Consider the following 17,917-nt stretch of genomic DNA (forward strand, 5'->3'; position numbering starts at 1 on the left):
GTTGCCAGTCAGACAGCTGGAGCTGAGAGATGTCCAGTGACTTGTATAGCATTTTGTGGCTCTAAGTAACTGAGCCCACATCATGTACCAGCCTTCCGCCCACTGCCGTTCACCTTGCAGAATTCTGTAGAACATGACCTAACCAAAATGGAGAATTAAATTCACTGAGGCACAAATTCCAGACCAATGGAAAACGCTAATGACATTAATTAGACCTATCCATCGAACAGTTAAAAAAGGAAATAAAACTCAATTATTATCTCTGAAACACAAATCAGAAAAGGGCAAATGTATACACCTTTGAAAATCTACCAAGGTTAAGTTTTTCAAAGCTCATGGTTTCTTGGGGCATGTGAGCTATTCTGGGGCAGAGTAAGCACTCAGTCCCACTCAGTTCCCTAGAGCCACAGTGTTTTCCTTCTTTTCTTATCTAATCAGGCTCTAGGAGTCTGCTAAGAGTAAGGCACACAAACCGCTTTTATTAGAGAAAAATTTTGGTAGTGAGAAGATTATTATCATGAGGATGGAAAACAGGCCTGTCACTGAGGTTTGGTGACTGCTATGCCAAAGCCACAGAGCTGGCGAACCTCAAACTGGTCTCTTCATTAGAGAATAAAATTTAAGGAGAGCTCATCTAATTCTTTGGAAGTTTAAGATAAGCGCTTGTTGACTAGAGACAGAAATCTATGGTTTGGGGGGGGTAACTGGAAATATTCTTTTCACTTTTATGTAAGATATGTGTTAGTCTTGGCTCTAAAGGAACATTTCGTATCCAAGATTCTGAAGGAACTCTTCTGGGATTAATTCCTCTTGGAAAAGTGTAACTTCTTTGCTTCCATTCCACGGAGGCTTACACGAGAAGTGGCGGGGGTGTTTCTTTTCCAAGGAGGGTGTAATACACTAGAGGCTGAGTTCTTACACAGCTCAGAGCCTGTAATCCTCCTAATGGACCCTCCTCCACTTCATTTTGAAACAGAAGAATGTTAAAAACCACAATTTGTGTTCAGAGCATGAATTTTAAATATTGATGTCACATGTACCTAAGAGAGGTATCTGAGCCGTTGTTGGCCTAGTGCCTTCATCTGACTACCACCCATTGGTCCATCCGTCATCTATCCTTGCCTCCCTCCCTCCCTCCACCTATCACCCAGTATCTCTCCATCCTTTATCATCTGTCCATCCATCCACCGTCGTTCATCTACTGTCCACTATCTATCCATCCACCGTCCTCCATCCATCCATCTCCTGTCCATTCATCAGTGTTGTGTAATGGTTAGTGCATGCATTCTGAAGTCAGTCTGGTTCGAATCCCAACCCTCCCACTTACCAGCTGGGTGATCTTGGGCAAGTTATTTATTCTCTATGCCCTGGTTTTCTCATCTGCAAAATGAAGATCATGAGAGCGTGTATCTCATGATATTACTATGAAGTTAAGTGAGTGAATATGGACAAAATGTTTAGACCAGTGCCTGGCACATCACTAGCACTGTTCAAATAGTTGTTATTGTGTTATTATTCATATTACTTTTTGATATATAATTTTTAGTGTTTACTTTTTAAAAAAATTTTAATATTTATTTATTTTTGAGAGAGAGGGACAGAACACGAGTGGGGGGGCGGGGGTAGAGAGAGACACACACAGAATTCAAATCCGGCCGCAAGCTCTGATCTGTCAGCACAGAGCCCAATGCAGGGCTTGAACTCATAAATCATGATATGACCAGAGCCGGAATCTGACACTCAACTGGTGGAGCCACCCAGGCACCCGTGTTTATTTATTTATTTTTGAGAGAGAGAGACAGAGGGAGAGAGAAAGAGAGAGAGAGAGAGCGTGTGCACACAAGTCGGGGAGGGGCAGAGGCAGAGGGAGACACAGAATCTGAAGCAGGCTCCAGGCTCTGAGCTGTCAGCACAGAGCCAGATGCAGGGCTCAAACTCATGAACCGTGAGATCGTGACCTGAGCCAAAGTTGGACGCTCAATGGACTGAGTCACCCAGGCACCCCATGTTTATTTATTTATACTGAGAGAGAGAGAGAAAGGGAGAGAACACACACACACACACACACACACGAGGGGAGGGGCAGAGAGCAGGCTCCAGGCTCTGAGCTGTCAGCACAGAGCCCGATGCGGGGCTTGAACTCACAGACTGTGAGATCATGACCTGAGCTGAAGTCAGATGCTCAACCGACTGAGCCACCCAGGCGCCCCAACATGACTGGCTTTTTTAAATGTTCTCTTGGATTTTCCAAATTTTCTGGTTTGAGTATTATTACTGTTTGGTTAGAAACCATAATAAATAAATAAAAGAAAACAATAATAAAATAGTCTGTAGAAAATGGTAGGTTAAAATGCAGTCTAGAAACGTGTGTGCCTCCATGGCTCACTCTCTGTCTCTCAAAAATAAATAACATTAAAAAAAATTAAAAAAAAAAAGATTAATATCTTCAGACTACAGTGGGATAATGTCGCGAGCTAACCAAAGCTTCAGTCCATCACTTATCCTTATAATTCATAGGGAGGAGTGATTCAGAGCAGAAGTAAGCTGTGTATGTAGAGTTTGGGGTCTCAAACCAAGTAGGTCCCAGCCCCTGCCCTCTCTGGTCAAGACCTAAGGAAGGGAATAAAAGGTCCTGGAGAAATCAGCTGGCAGAGGGATCATGGGTTTCACCGCTCCTACACCCAGCTCTGGGGAAGTGACTAGATCCCCAAATAGAAATGGCCGCTCAGGTCTGGAGTCCTATGAGGAGCTTTCCGGATCCCATGGCCATCTGTTCCCAAGCAGACCATGGAAATAGCTGAAAGAGAGTTGGGCCTAAGGAGGCCTCAAGGATGCTAGGTGCCTGTGTGGATCTGTGAAGATGCTGGTGTGGACTAACGGACAACCCCAGGACAAGACTTGCACCAGTCCCCCCACCCCCAACACCTTGACCACACAGAAGTCATCCCTCCCCGTGCACAAGGAAAGGAGGTGGCCCCGAATTGCCAGAGATGTTTCCTCCAAATGGGGGCTTAAAATAGACATTGAGTTAGTTTTAGAAAAATCGTAATACATTTCCTTCATATCTGATATTGTGGGCCGAGGCGATGCTTGCTTGGGTATAGCAGATGATGACAACAGTGACTCATCAGGTGTTGGTGATGTCATGTGTGCTCCTCTGCTAAGCACTGTACGTGGATCAACTCATGAAATCCTTCCAACGCAGTTACTACTGAATTCCCGCTTTGGAGGAAATCCAGGCACAGAGAGGTTAAATAACTTGCTCAAGATCACGTAGGAAGATATGGGATTTGAACCTGAGTAATGTCAATGACCCTTAGCAATACAATGTTTACAAACCAGATGGTCAGAAAGTCTTTCCTAATTTCAAGCTAAAGACTTCTTGTGGGAGTTTAAAACCATTTCTTCTTGTTTGGTTCTTAACATCTGAAAGAGCTAACAGCTACTCATGTGATCCATATCTTTTTCTCCATTTCCTCTTTTTCCAGCCCAGATGACCTCGGTTGCCCCAGCCTCTCCTCAAGGCTGTTGGTGTTTCATTATTTCTGATTTGCCCACTGCTGTACTGTCTGGGCCTGAGTTGGAACAGAGGTCAGTGTGTAATGAGTAGTCTAGAAAGATTGTATCTTCATGGTTCCCAAGTCAGTGCACTCTGGTGTTGAATTTAGCAATTTCTTTCAACAAGAGAGAGTTCTCTCTCATGATCTCCCATGGTCCCACGTCTAAGTCTGTCACGTTTTTATAAAGAAGCCCCAGTGGTCTTTTTCTAAATCTTCTGGGAAATGCGCTATTTGGCCTTATGTGTGCGGCCAATTGCCAGGCCTGTTTTCTGTCTATCTAAATTATGGTGGCAGATGAGATAAAAATACAAAGACAAAAAAGTCATTTTTCTCCCCCCAAAACACCAAAATTCTTTGAGCCTTTCATTCCCTTCTGCTTTTTTTGCCGATAACAATGAATAATGGTTTCTGCTCCTGCTTTTATTGGCTTAGCATTTGGGGTCATAAGAATGTAAATGTTTCCCTAAGGAAAAATACATTTGGGGGATTAACCAGATTGTTTCTTTTATTTTAAAAATTTTAGTTATAAAAGGAAGAAAGTGACCAAGCTAAGTTATGATCCCAAACAGAAAACAGAGAGCAGAGACCACCATTCATTGAAGTAGGAACTCCTGGGATTTGTGTAGGTCAACTCTGGGGGTTCCATTTTAGTTGGCATGGCTTTAAAGAGTTCTATTTTAAATCTAGTGACTGTCCTAGTTAAACGTATTTATATATGGGTCAGGTCACATCATTAGTAAAACTGATTTTGTCAGGTATTTTATTCCTTTAACTGGCCGTTACTACTCTCTTTTCATGCCAGTGTCTCAATGTGATGTGACTTTAGAAAATGGCTATTGCCTTTTTCTCATCATGCATCCCCCCCCGCACACACACACGAGCCCCCTGTAACCTGTCATTAACCTCTGTTAAAACCGTGCTCTTAGAGTTTAGCAAAAATTTCTTCAAGGTGAAATGGAAAGAACTCGTGTTCTTTTTGGTTGCTTGACCTGAGATCTTTGACACTGCTGACCACCTTGTCCTCTCCTTCACACCTCAGTTCTTGGTCTCTTTGATACCTTGTGATCATTTCTTCTCTCAGGAGATGTCCATCCTCTCTGGAACTTTCTCCAAGGCTTGGCTTCTGGCTCTCGACTTAATTTTTTTCCAAATTAATCTTGGTATAGGCTCCTATCTTTAGGCGTCAGCATTATTTATGTCATTCCCAGGTCCACATCTCCCACCACTGTCTCTCTCTGAGCTCCCAGCCAGTATCTCCATCACCTGCTGAACAATTTCATTTGTTAATTTGTTTTACCTTGGTACCTAAATCTCAGGAGACCGCCCGCCAAAATCATCTTCTTGCCTCTAAGTTCACTCCTCCTCCTGAATTCTCTCCCAGTGGCACTGTCATTTCATCTCTGAATCACTCACACTGGAAAACCCATGGTCACCTGTGACTCCTTTCCCCAGACTTTGAGTTCCAAGGGGAGCAGAGATAGCGTCCACCTTCTCCACCATCTGCCTAGAGTCTGGCACAGTGCTTGGCACATGGCAGGAATAATGCATATTTGCTGAATGTTTTAATGACTTTTTTCTTTTGTTACTTGTATTCTCTCACTCATCAACGTGATTCATCCATCAGCCAGCCTACATATATGTGTTTGTGGAGGCTCTGTAGAGCGCTTATTGGGATTGAGAGCTCTTGTGTTGGAGTGCCTGGGTCTGATTCTTGGCTCAGCTGCTCCCTAGCTGGATAATCTCGAGAATGTGACTTAACCACTCTATACTTTAGTTCCTGTCTGTCTGTAAAGTGAGGGAAATAATAATTCCTAGATGGATGTACCTGAACGTGAAATGAGAAAAATCTGCATTAAATGGGTATTGTAAGTGTTCAATAAAGCTTTTGTTCGATAATGATGGTGGTGATGATGGTGGTGATGCTCATGGTGGTAATGATGATGGTGATGATGACAATGATGGCAGAAGATAAGCACGAGTGGGACATGGCGAGGTTTGGAAGCATGCGAGATGCTATGGGGGTCATCATTTCAGGGTAAGGGCAAGCAGCAGCAGTGGAATACCAAGGTCCAATGTGTGTTTAGGGCAGAAGATGGAGCTCTTTGATGGGCACGAAGAACAATGGGAGAAAAGGCAGATTGAAACTGACCTGGTAGGAAAACGGGTTCCACCTGGGTTCAAAGCCCTGGGGTTTTTTTGGGGAGGGGTCTCAGAGACTCCATGGTTGGGGGAATAGGGACAGGGTGGTGGCTGAAGGACTGGAGACTAGAACATATGGGGGTCGACTGCCTGGAGAGGGAGAATGTGCTAGGCCTGTGGGCAGGTTTGGGCAGAGATGCTCTGCTTTTGACAATTACCTCTTGGTTTTTAAGGTCACCTTTGAAGAAAAGTCATGCTGCTTTTAAAAAGTATGAAAATCATTGGTAAATGCCTTGAAGGCAAGCTAAGGAGTTTGAGCTCCATGTGGTGAACAGTAGGGAAGCTGTGAGGATGTGGACAGAAGAACAATAAGACTAAAGCAATGCTTTTTCCAAACTCTTCTCAAATTCTTCAGTGTGTGTGGAGTCAGCTGGGAAGGGAAACAAGCACATTCTCCAGGAAGGGCTAGTAGGAGACTGAATCTTCCTCCCAGATGCTTGCTGTCTCTGTCCTCTGCTGAGCAGTCTCGGGGACAGCATTGCTGGCTAGCATCCTGCCCAAATCATGACGGCAGCCCTCTGCACTCTGCCTTCAGACTCTCTCCAAAACCCTTATCCTGCTGTTCCGTCCATGTGCCCCAACCCCCCACAGTTCTTCCTTGGTCATGGGAGAAAAACCAAACTACCTCGCTTGTCATTCAAGGCCCCACAACATAACAAACTCTGCCTATCTGCTACTAGTCACCCTTTGTCTCTGGCTGGCTATGCCTTCTTACAGTGTAAGACCCCCAAACATGGTGCATATTTCCTCTTGTGTATCTCAGGCCATGCCCTGGTCCTAGGATGCACCTCCAGGTACACACTACAGACACACACACACACACACACACACACACACACCTGTACTTAGTACGCAATCCTTGTAGACTTCACACAAATTCCACCGGCCTTTTTTGACCATGTTCGGTCATATCTGTCTCTCCCCTAAGCATGCCCGGAGGAACCTTGCCTCTTAAATACTTATTCTGGCAGTGATCGGTATTTTTTTTTGGTTTCAAGTGTCACCTAACATCATGCTGGGCTCATTGCACACCAACAAGCCAACATAGTTTAATCTAGCTGTTAAGGGGAACATTGCAGATTCCTTTACTCCCAAACAGGATCCCCATCTTAAACACGCTTCAATGTCAGAGGCCACCTTGTGAACTGTCCCCCGTGGTTCCCCCAGCACCTCCTGTCCGCAGCCCAGCCTGTGACATCCTTTTAAGTCACAGGACAGAAACGCCTAGGGGTTTTGTGCAGCTGCTTGTTTTCAGAAGTGGCTTGAGCCCAGCCAGCGTTCCTTCTCAACTGGGACTTTTCATGAAATGTCTTCTCAACATATGTCAGCAGGGGTGAGATTTACCACACAGTTTATTAAAGAAGCCAAAGCCCCACCGGACAAGCCTGAGCAACAGGCTGGACTTGCCCTGGGGGCAGTCGGCCAAGGAAGGCTGAGTCCTTTGCTGCGGGACTCCCTTAGCCTGTATTTCCTATCAGAGGCCATTGGAGAAGCTTCTGTCCGGGCAGTCAATGCCCTCCCCCTCCCCATGGGCAAGAGTGTCCAGAACAACTTCATGACACAGAGGTGAAGCAAAGAAAAAGCATTTCTTTCCCCTCACTGGGCCCAGCCCCCCATTTGCAAGTCCCAAGCAGCACCACTTAATCTATAAAAAGCTTTCTTTGCCCCACAAGTGCCAATGTTCTAGTGAGAGACAGACTCTTTATAAACCTGTGCCACTGGCTCCCTCTTTCAGGAAACAGGAACCACGGCACAGATGGCAATGTTGTCATGGATGGATCATCCCCAAGGACCTTTCTCAGCTGCGCTAGATATAAGGCATACTGGTTATTAGATGAACCAGGCTTTGGTCCTCAAGGGCCTCCAAATTCAGGTGTGGTGATGGGAGCTACTGAAAAGAAAGGAAAGGAAAAGAAAAGAAAAGGGAAGGAAAGAAAAGAAAAGAAAAAAGAAAAGAAAGAAAAGGGAAAGGAAGGCAAGAAAAGAAAAGAAAGAAGAGAAAAGAAAAGAAAGGGAAGGGAAGGAAAAAGAAAAAAGACAAAACAAAAATATAAACAAAAAACTTTCCAGCTAGCTCAGGCTCAATACCAGAGCAGTTCAGAGAGATTTGGAGGTGGGGGGCACATCGCTGTGGACTGGGTTATCAGCAAAGGGTCCAGGAGCAAAGATAGTTAGGACTTGAGCTTGAGGAATTAGCCTGAGATCAGCTGAAGGGGGTGAAGAGGTTGGATTCAATCTTGGGTCCAAGATTGGGAAGGGGACTCAACTTACTTTTGAACGTGATATGTTTCCCCTCTAAACATGGAGAGAACTTCATTCACTGCAAGCAGCTTCTGCTGTAGGGTGCCAACATTATGGAAGAGGGGACCTAGGTGCCCCCATCAGGGGATGACAGAGAGGAGACACAGAAAAGTTCTGGCTTATTTTGGTCACACCACATACCTTTGATTTCCAGCCATGCTTTTCCTGTGCTGTGGGGTAACCCAGACGTCAGCAGTGAGGCCAGGTGTTGTGAAGTGTCTGTATCTCAAGTTAAGATGAGATTATTGTTGGGGCACCAGGGAGCCTCAGTCGGTTGAGCATCCGACTCTTGATTTCAACTCAGGTCATGATGCCCAGGTTGTGGGATCAAGCCCCACGTTGGGCTCCATGCTCAGCATGGAGCCTGCTTAAGATTCTCTCTCTCTCTCTCTCTCTCTCTCTCTCTCTGTCTGTCTCTCTTCCCCTCACTCACACTCGCTCTCTCTAAAAATAAAAAAAAATTTAAATAAAAAGATGAGGCTACTGAGGAAGCAGGCAAAAACCTCTTTGATCTTGGTCGCAGCAACTTCTTACTCAACACGTCTCTGGAAGCAAACAGGAAACAAAAGCAAAAATGAACTACTGGGACCTCATAAAAATGAAAAGCTTCTGCACAGTAAAGGAAACAATCAGCAAAACTAAAAGGCAACCGATAGAATGGGAGAAGATATTTGCAAATGACATATCAGATAAAGGGTTAGTATCCAAAATCTAGAAAGAACTTCTCAAACTCAACACCCAAAAAACAAATAATCCAGTGAAGAAATGGGCAAAAGACATGAATAGACACTTCTCCAAGGAAGACATCCAGATGGCCAACCGACACATGAAAAAATGCTCCACATCACTCATCATCAGGGAAACACAAATCAAAACCACAATGAGATACAACCTGACACCTGGCGTAATGGCCAACGGGCAACAAGATGTTGGCGAGGATGCCAAAAGAGGATCTCTTTTGCATCGTTGGTGGCAATGCAAGCTGGTGCAGCCACTCTGGAAAACAGTATGGAGGTTCCTCAAAAAACTAAAAATACAACTACCCTACGACCCAGCAATTGCACTACTAGGCGTTTATCCAAGGGATACAGGTATGCTGTTTCGAAGGGACACATGTACCCCCATGTTTATAGCAGCACTGTCGACAATAGCCAAAGTATGGAAAGAGCCCAAATGTCCATCGATGGATCAATGGATAAAGAAGATGTGGTGTGTAGATATATATATATATACACGCGTGTATATATATATATATATATATTACTCGGCAATCAAAAAGAATGAAATCTTGCCATTTGCAGCTACGTGTATAGAACTGGAGGGTATTATGCTAAGTGAAGTTAGTCAGAGAAAGACAAAAATCCTATGACTTCACTCATAGGAGGACTGTAAGAGACAAAACAGATGACCATAAGGGAAGGGAAACAAAAATAATATAAAAACAGGGAAGGGGACAAACCATAAGAGACTCATAAATATGGAGAACAAACAGGGTTGCTGGAAGGGTTGTGGGAGGGGGGATGGGCTAAATGGGTAAGGGACATTAAGGAATCTACTCCTGAAATCACTGTTTCACTATATGCTAATTTGGATGTAAATTTTAAAAAATTAAAATTAACATAAAAAAGATTAAAAAAAAGATGAGGCTACTGTCACCTCAGTTGTCACAGGTGGGGCAGGTAAAGGACAGTTACAGGAGACATTATGTGAAAAGCCACAGGGCTGTTAGAGAGTAGCTTCCAATGTTACTTACCTTCCGTGCAGAAATCCCGTATTTTCATGGGGTGCTTGTACAGCTGTCAGTGTTTCCACCATGTGGGAAGAGGAGAAGCATGGAAAAACCAATCCGTATACAAACCTCAGTCCCAAATTTCAGTCATGGTTTCCAGCATCTTCCCCATAAAGTTTCTCCCAGAGGCATCACGAGCTGGCAACATTGTTAGATCTCCACCTTATCTCTCCATCTTCAGTTAATAAGTTGGCTGGCCCTGAGCAAGCCGGTTTGGCACTCACTCCTTCCGGTTGTGTAATGAAGATGGCACTAGTCTGGGGGCACAGGGGTCCCTTAGAGTGTGGACCTTTCATGATCCTCTCCCGATGACTCTGTTCCTTCTGCTGTGCTCGTAAGTGGGGCAGCAGGAGAGTAAAGCTGTTCCGGTCAGTGGCTGGAGCTCTGCCTCCGGAGCTGGACGGACCAGGCTTAGCTGTAGGCCCTGTCTGGGCTCAGACCGGCTCCCTCTCTGATGGAGGTTGGTTGAGACCGAGCATTAGACCGAGTGAGTGTGTAATGCTCGGTTAGCGTGGTGCCTGGCTCAGAGCAGGTGCTCACTGTATGGTAGGTGGCACAGAGAAAAACAAGGTCAAAGTCAAAAGGGGACGAAGAAGACGGTACCTCTATCAACCGAACCTCCATATGGAGACAGGCTTGAACAGAATCAGAGTAAACCTTGTGTCGCGGACTTGGGACGGGATGAGGACCCGGGTTCCGTCTCAGCAGTGTAAACCGAGGAGAAAACCGGGAGACTGTCGACATTCGTGTAAAAATATAATGTATCATAAAGACAGCATGAACCGGAAGTAGGTCTTCTGAATGTGGATACAGCTGCTGGCATGAGCAGTGACCTCCGGCCCACGATGTAGAGGACAAGGACAGTGCCCGGGTCCCGGACCCGACGACCAACTTGGGAAGAAGCCCACATGTCTCAGCAGCCGGAGGGTGGCCGAGTGCAGAATGTGACCCTTGTTCAGTTAAGGAGCAGACAGGAGGCAGACTGATGTGGGAAGAATTTGTCCGTGAAGACTTCTTTCTTTTCTGTAGAGAGAGGACTTCAACAGTGAAGACAGAAAGCTATCAATTCTTTTTCCCTCAAAGCAGAGGAGGATGCACTTTTAAGACATGTTTTCCTAACTGTCCCTTCCAAGTACCGGATCTGAAGTCCCTTCCCTTCTCCCTGTTAATTGGGAACACTTTTATTAGGGTCATAGCTCAGGGAATGTCCAGTCACCCAGCCAGTAACTGACGGCTGCAAGGGACAATTCTCTCAGGCCCTGGCTCCACGCGGGGCCTGCCAGCGAGGCATGAGGCTCAGCTGTACTGTTAGGGGAGTGAGAGACGGGGCTCACAGACCCCCTTCCGTCATAAGCACATCTGTTTCCCACCAAGTGGGCCTGGCCCTGGGGGTTCTTTTTCAAAGCCCGCCTTTTTATTGGGGCTCTCTCCTATTTTATAGGGCGGCGGCTCTGCTTAGCTGCGAGCCTCCTGTCTCCCCGGCACTGGCTCTCCACCCACAGAACCATTTCATGCTTCCAGAGAGGCTGCTCTGTTGGGCAGTAGAATGGATTTTGTTTTCTATTTTAATCCCCAAAGGGATGGGGAAGAGTGCAAATAAATGACTGCCCTGAAACCGTTGGTTGGATTTTCTTGTCCAACGTGCTTTACAGCAAAAGGTTAGAGAACCTTGTTTTATCTTAGAAGCGACAAGTGGGGGAAATGGATTATAGAGAACTTTAAAGAGAATCCAGTGAGTTCTGACATGCCTGAGACAATGAAGCATTTTGCTTTGAAGTTTCAGGACACAAAGGGGGGCTGAGCCCCAGGAAGCTGACCCTGGTCAGAATGCTTGAGGCAAAGGGCACAAGTCCCAAGCTGGTCACACACAACTGTTACTTGACTAGGAAGTCCTGTCATGGGGAACACTGGTCATTATTTATGTCTCTGCTGGCTACTTGCTCTCTGTGGAAGCTCCATGATGAGTTGCACGATGTCAAGAAAAAAAAATAAGGTCTGGGGGGAAATATACACATACAGTAACAGGGTGAGAAGGGCTGGACGACTCCTAATATTCACTAGAGCTTTCCTGAAAGTGAGGTTGGGTAGGAAAAGAGTCATTCATTCTATGGCTCGGCCCACTGGCCAGCTGGATTCTGAGCACCCTGGCTTGCTCAAGGTCAGAGGCTGGCTTTCGGTTGTCCCATGGTGCACATGGCTGTGCTGGGGCCGTCCCAGTGACTCAGTCCCAGCAACTCCAGTGCCTGGCCAGGAAATAGTCTTCTCCGCAAATGTACCCAACCGAGAGCTGATCACAGGAACCTCTGTCATGTTCCATCAACTCCAGAACCATCTTCTGGTCCAGTAACTTTCCATGAAATGGGACCAAATTAGAAAGGTGTGGGCCTCTCACCCACCAAAGGTGGAGATGGGATTTGTGAAGTCAGTACTTATTCTGTTGAGGAATAAGGGAAAGAAACTAAATTATAAATGCAATGTCAGGGGCATGGTCTTGGAAGTGGCTTGTGCAGGGCAGAGGCTCTTGCAACTTCACGGTAAGTTATCTCTGCCCCCGGCCATGGGTTGTCAGCAGAGAGCAATTAAGCTATTTGTTGCAGACTTATCCCTCGGGCATAGCATCACAGCAGAAAGGGACGATGGCCCCCGGTGGCCTGACAAGGCTCTGGTTCCCCCAACAACTAAGGCTGCTCCGAGAATCTCTGTTAGACAGAAGGCAAGACAAAGAAGACACGTGTACCAGGCCCTTCAAGGGCAAATCGTGCTCCCCTGGTGACAATTTTCTTGCAGCCTTGGCTCCCTCAGGGACTAGCAGAGCACCTGGCACACAGCCAACACATGGTTGCATGCAAGCTGAAATGAAAACTTAAATTGAAGGAGAAACCCAGATCCCCAAGTAGGATTGAAATTCCCAAACCGGTTTCAGAGGAAAGGTGGAATTTCCCCTTTCTACCCAGGAGATCAGTGTTTTCTTGCTTGCTTGGGATGGGATGATAAATCTCTCCTCATCTGTCAAGGATGGGAGTTTCTCTGGGTGGTCTCCAGGGCCAAGGAGCCCATAGGTCTAGACCCGCTGGCAGATTGGGATTTTTCTCTCTAGAGAGGCTGGTGCCAGAGGGACCTGTGCACTTAGTCCTGCTTGCATTCCTCCACCCCCCACCACAGTATATCCTTGGCTTTTTTTGCTAAGGTTGGCGGGGGATGACAGGACTGTGAGCCGGGCAGCGCTGGGTGCTCAGTGTGGAAGGAAACCTCTCTGCAGGGTGAGATTTTGTCTGGCAGAGGATCAGAAGAGTGATCCCCATTGATGTGGGAAGACGAGTGTCCACACTGGGACACAGACCCCGTGAGATACTGTGCCGGAAAAAAAAGGGTTCCAGGGCCAGATAGGTTTGGGAAGTAGCATTCTACATCCTTCGCTTGGAAATTTGTGATGTATGTCAGGGCATTCAAGTCTGAAAAGTCTCTCCAAGCGAAGCAAAAGAACTTTAATTTCCGAGAATGTGCCTGGTCACAAAACCTTTGCTCTGTGTGACGCCTGTGCACCTTGGGAAGTGCCATGGTGACACTGGAGCTGAGGAAGGAACTGCCGCACTGGATGGAGGGACAGAGTGGGTTGAGGCGTGCCTCGATGGTATGGAACTCTGCCCCCCTGTCTAAGGTGTGGGTCTTTGGAGAGAATTTAGGGAGGAAGTGGGAAAGAAGGTGCGACAAACAAAAATCCTCAGGAAATAATGCATGTCTTGCCTGGGCAAGACAAATGGGGAAATAGAGGCTCACTGTGTGAGGTTAAGAAAAGGGAGTCTATGGGGGACTGAGAACCTGTTAAGATCTGTTATCACGATAGGCATTCAGAGAATAGAGGTTATTACAATTAGAGTATCAAGGATAGGGGCACCTGGGTGGCTCAGTCGGTTAAGCGGCCGACTTCGGCTCAGGTCACGATCTCGCAGTTCGTGAGTTTGAGCCCCGCGTCGGGCTCTGTGCTGATGGCTCAGAGCCTGGAGCCTGTTTCAGATTCTGTGTCTCCCTCTCTCTGACCCTCCCCCGTTCATGCTTTGTCTCTCGCTGTCTCAAAAATAAATAAACGTTAAAAAAAAAAAAATTTAAAAAAAGGATATACCTAAAATGTTACTATGATTCTTGATTGTGTTGTTACCATGAATGGTAATACTAAGATGTCTCTAATGCTTATTGTCTGCCAAGTGATTGAAACCTCCTTTGGTTCTCAGAACACCTCTGCTGTATGACGGGCCTTGATAATATTCCCTCTGTGGATGAGGTAAGTTACGAGTCAGTCGTTCAAATTCACATGACCGTTAGATGCTACAGCTGGGACTCAAACCTGAGCTGTAAGTTTTTGGCCAGCAGCTCCGAGCCCTACAACTACCCTTCCTGGGGGAAGACCAGCAGGGTCAGGAATCCAGAGGATTCCTGGATTCCTTTGGAAGCATCAAAGGAAAGGCTCCCCAAATACTTGTCGCAGCCTGTGTGTAGCCGAGAGATGATGCTAAAGGGATCGTGGGAGCTTGTGCCCCATGAGGGTTCCCCTGGTAGCCTGAAGAGTTGGGGCTGGCTGGGGGCGAGGGAGGGAAGCCAGAAAGGCATCTCCTTTTCCCTCTGTTTACCTCTTTGGTCCCTGACAGGCCAGGAGAAGTGGTGAACAGAGCTCTTGCCTGTGTGGGTTTTTCTAAAAGCTTTGGATGACAGGCACAGATACTTCCCCTAATTATATCTCTGCCTTTTCCAAAAATTGGAAAGGCCGATTGAAAAGAAAGAAGCCTGGATCCCTCTTAGAGCTGTACTGAGAGTCACAGAGGGTTGTTCTGGGATTCTGGGAACCTAAGGTGATGAAATGATTCCAAGGATCCAGCCCCAGGGCCCTGAGGTGCAGGTAGACACCTGGGCAGAGGGAGGGGTTCCACATTTAATCCCACCCTAGCCTTGGGTCATGTGCGGGACTTGCAGCCAGCCTGGGAAAGCTACAGCTGCAAAGACAATCTGGAAATGGCCCAAAGTCCTGAATAACCCCAGGGAACCATAGGTCTAATCCACAGGCCACCTGGTGTGCGTTTGAAACCCTGGGGAGAACGGGATGTGTTCCTGAAGCAGAGTGGAGGGGGAAGCCTCAAGCCTTAGCCAAGAAAGATGTAGAACACAGAGAAGCCGAAAGCCGAGTACTTTGGGACGGTGGGATGTAGCCGCTGGAGGTGTGGGATTATGCCGAGCGGGGAGCTAGTCAGAGAGGGGAGGTACCTAGAGCCAAGAGATGCCTGGTGGTGGAGAAAAGCAGCTGAGCATGCTCAGAAGAGGACAGACTGAGCAATGTCAGGGAGGGACTGACAAGGACAAGGACCTGTGGGCTGGCAGATGAGACAGAAAGCATTAGACAGGCAGGCAGAGAGCCTGAGGGGTATGGGCTGTGATGCGGTGGGGGCCACAGGGGGTTGTCTTTGGCACGGGGCTGGTGAATTTGAGCTGCAGAGTATTGTTTGGCATGAGGTATTGCGGTGAGGGTAAGAGGTGTGGACAGAATCGGGAAGCAAGCTCCGTGTGCAGTGGGAGAGCCTCGGGGACAGCCCTCCTCAAGCAAAGGAAGGCTCACGGGGGTCCCTTCCAAGGGGGCAGTGGTTTGGCATTCCTTCACCCTGTGCACCGGAGCAAAGTGGTGGGAATGCCTTTTCTAGACCACACGTTAGAAGTCCATTTGACACAGACCCGCACTGACTGTTCAGGTCAGAGAGGAATCGGAGTAAGAAAGCTCTCGAAGCGGTTCTGAGGGTCCTGCCTGAGGAGCTCTGGGCCAGTCAGCTCCCAGGTCGTGCCACAGCTTTCCCCTTGTCGGTGCAGACAGCGCAGCTCTCTTCCAGGAAACCGTGCCGCCTTGGGCCTTGCAGATCCAAGGGCATTCTTACGAGGACACTCCTGTTACGCCCGTGCCTCCTCAGCCATCTGCCTTCTCGTGCTGGGCTCACCTGCTCACCCTTCCTTCTTCAGACTGCACCAGCCGCCTGCCTTGCTAAGAACAGTTACCCACGATGTGAAAATAAGGCAAGGGAGGAACGCGTGTCCTTTCACTGCTGTGCTGGAGTTTGATACGAAGGCTCTTCCAAGGACTCTTCAATGATGCGTACCCTCGCTTGGCTCACCGTTTGGTATTGATCAGGACCCGGATCCACTGGTTACTTGGAGATTCATGCCGCCAGATGGAGACACGAATGATTTCTGCCTGGTAGAAAAGATGACCCCAAAGGGTATGGTTATGGAGGGACATACACCAATTTTGAAAATCTAACCCAGTAGCTGTCTTATCCCACATTCTTCTTCAGTGGCTTTAACACCATACTTCAGATGCTCCTTCAGTCAGCTTGTCTCCCTGCCTGTTCCTTCATGAATGCGTAAAAGGAATCTTTGACGCGTTTACGCTGTTATTATGCATTCGCGTTTTTAACATTTTGAACATTTGGCAGCTTTAGAGATTGTTCCACATAAAGACCCAAAAGGGCTCACTTGCCCAAGAAGGGCCTCGCGTGCTGCGTAGTCTCAGGAACTGCCTCTCCTGAGGCTCCAGTGGATTACAGATCCCATGAACCAACATCACTTCTGTGTCACGGTTAAAATTAAGAGAAGCGTAAAATTTAGCGTTCACTAATCTGAATGAGAGTTCTGACAAGTTTTACATCAACTATTACCGTATCCTTTCTATAGTGTATCAGCTTAAATATAATTCTCAACGTCCTTAGTTAAAAGTAAAACCTTAGCTTAATATTAAATCAAAGTCATGAACGGACGGTGTTTGGATACCTAAAGAGTTTTTAAATAAGCTAGCCCATTGAAACGTGGAGCCAACTTCATTTTGGAAATGTGACCTTCTTTTTACCGGGATATAATTAGACCAAATAATTTGGCAACCAAGGTCATGCCTGGCGTGTCATCTTTAAAAATACCTTTTACCGAATCAGATATATATGTATGTGTGTATATGCATATACATATTTTTAATAAGAGGCCCTCATTTTCATTTTGCCCTAAGCCCTGCAAGCTGTGTAATCAGTTCTGTATGTATGTGTGTAGATATTTGTGCCTATTATTTTTATGCACTACAGAGAAGCTGTTCCTTTGGGTTTTATTATCAGATAATTCAGCGGCCGTATGCGCATTCACATTAAATACGCCACGGGTCCTGGATGCCCACACATGCCTGCATTTTGTGTCAATTTGTGCTTTCCCTTTAGGGAAAATACAATGGCATTTTATTGTGGTAAAATATGCTAGCATTTTACCTACGTTTAAGTGTACAATTCAGTGGCGTTAAGTCCACTCACATTTGTTTGCAACCATTACCACTGTGCCTCTTTGGAACGTTCTCGTCACCCCAAACGAAAACTCTCTCCCCATTTTATACACGACCCTCTACTTCCTCATTCCCCCCAGCCCCTAGCATCCGCCATTCTACTTTCTGTCTCCGGGAGCTTCACTACTCTAGGGGCCTCATGTAAGTGGGATCGCGCAGTATTTGTCCTTTGTGACTGGCTTATTTTACTTAGCATGATGTCCCCAAGGGTTAGCCATGTTGTAGCCTGCGTCACGGTGTACTCCCTTTGTAGGGCCAGATAATGATTCGTTGGATGTCTGTATCACATTCCTTGTGCCCATTCAACTGTCAACGGGACACTCGGGTTTCCACCTTTTGGCTATTACTGTGAATAATGCTGCTGTGAACCTGGGCGTGCACATATGTGTTTGAGTCCCTGCTTTCCCTTCTTTTGTGTATAAACCCAGAAGTAGAATTGCTGGATGATATGGTAATTCTGTGTTTAATTTTTTTGAGGAATGCCCGGCTGTGTCTATAGCAGCGGCGCCCTGTTACATTTCCACCAGTAATGCGAGTGCTCCAGTTTGCTTACCAGCACACCTTAGTTTCTGTTTTTTTAAATCCATCATGGGGGGGGGGGTGCGAAGCAGTATCTGATTGTGGTTTTGCTCTGCGTTGCCCAAATGACTGGTGAACTTGAGCATCTTCTCAGGTGCGTACTGGCCACTTGTTTCTCTTCTTTGGAGGAAAGTCTAT

At 46.7% G+C, this 17,917-nt stretch overlaps 1 long non-coding RNA gene across 2 annotated transcripts in view; it reads left to right on the top strand.

The window, feature by feature from the left end:
- Nucleotides 1-16,267, top strand: part of LOC131483446 (uncharacterized) — a 37,735-nt gene extending 21,468 nt beyond the window's left edge. For both annotated transcript variants that reach the window (XR_009247683.1, XR_009247684.1), the window contains 2 exons: nucleotides 14,079-14,128; nucleotides 15,717-16,267. This is a non-coding gene — a long non-coding RNA (uncharacterized LOC131483446). The remainder of the gene's footprint in view (nucleotides 1-14,078; nucleotides 14,129-15,716) is intronic.
- Nucleotides 16,268-17,917: the final 1,650 nt, after the last annotated feature.

This window comes from Neofelis nebulosa, chromosome 8 (assembly GCF_028018385.1).
Source record: "Neofelis nebulosa isolate mNeoNeb1 chromosome 8, mNeoNeb1.pri, whole genome shotgun sequence".
NCBI lineage: Eukaryota > Metazoa > Chordata > Mammalia > Carnivora > Felidae > Neofelis > Neofelis nebulosa.